Source organism: Arachis stenosperma, chromosome 3 (genome assembly GCF_014773155.1).
Source record: "Arachis stenosperma cultivar V10309 chromosome 3, arast.V10309.gnm1.PFL2, whole genome shotgun sequence".
NCBI lineage: Eukaryota > Viridiplantae > Streptophyta > Magnoliopsida > Fabales > Fabaceae > Arachis > Arachis stenosperma.
The window spans coordinates 121,173,811-121,174,789 of record NC_080379.1 but is presented as its reverse complement, the minus strand read 5'-3'; the positions used below and the strand labels follow the sequence as shown (position 1 = coordinate 121,174,789).

General features: G+C 41.2%; 1 non-coding gene across 1 annotated transcript; it reads left to right on the top strand.

Moving 5' to 3' along the window:
- Positions 1-346: 346 nt before the first annotated feature.
- Positions 347-454, top strand: LOC130971615 (small nucleolar RNA R71). Its single transcript, XR_009082827.1, has one exon. It is a non-coding gene; the product is annotated as a small nucleolar RNA R71 (small nucleolar RNA).
- Positions 455-979: the final 525 nt, after the last annotated feature.

The following is a 979-nucleotide window of genomic DNA, read 5'->3' as shown; positions in this document are numbered from 1 at the left end:
CATTGTTGCTAAGTCAGAAATACTCTGCTTAGAACTCTCTGTCTGTTGCTGAGAAGATGATGGGAAAGGCTTGTTATTGCTAAACCTATTTCTTCCACCATTATTGTTGTTGAAACCTTGTTGAGGTTTCTCTTGATTCTTCCATGAGAAATTTGGGTGATTTCTCCATGAAGAATTATAGGTGTTTCCATAGGGTTCTCCTAGGTAATTCACTTCTTCCATTGAAGGGTTTTCAGGATCATAAGCTTCTTCTTCAGATGAAGCATCCTTCAGCAGAGCTATCCAAAGACATCTTGGATAGTTCAGAGAGACCATCATAGAAAATACCTATGATGCTCCATTCAGAAAGCATGTCAGAGGGACATTTTCTGATTAATTGTTTGTATCTTTCCCAAGCTTCATAGAGGGATTCACCATCCTTCTATCTGAAGGTTTGGACTTCCACTCTAAGCTTACTCAATTTTTGAGGTGGAAAGAACTTTGCCAAGAAGGCATTGACTAGCTTTTCCCAAGAGTCCAGGCTTTCTTTAGGTTGAGAGTCCAACCATATTCTAGCTCTGTCTCTTACAGCAAAAGGGAATAGCATCAGTCTGTAGACCTTAGGGTCAATCCCATTAGTCTTGACTGTGTCACAGATTTGCAAGAATTCAGCTAAGAACTGATGGGGATCTTCCATTGGAAGTCCATGGAACTTGCAATTCTGTTGCATTAGAGGAACTAATTGAGGTTTAAGCTCAAAGTTGTTTGCTCCAATGGCAGGGATAGAGATGCTTCTCCCATAGAAGTTGGGAGTAGGTGCAGTAAAGTCACCCAGCACCTTCCTTGCATTGTTGGCTTTGTTGTTGTTTTCGGCTGCCATGTGTTCTTCTTCTTTGAAGAATTCGGTCAGGTCCTCTAAAGAGAGTTGTATTTTGGCTTCTCTTAGCTTTCTCTTCAAGGTCCTTTCAGGTTCAGGGTCAGCTTCAACAAGAATGCCTTT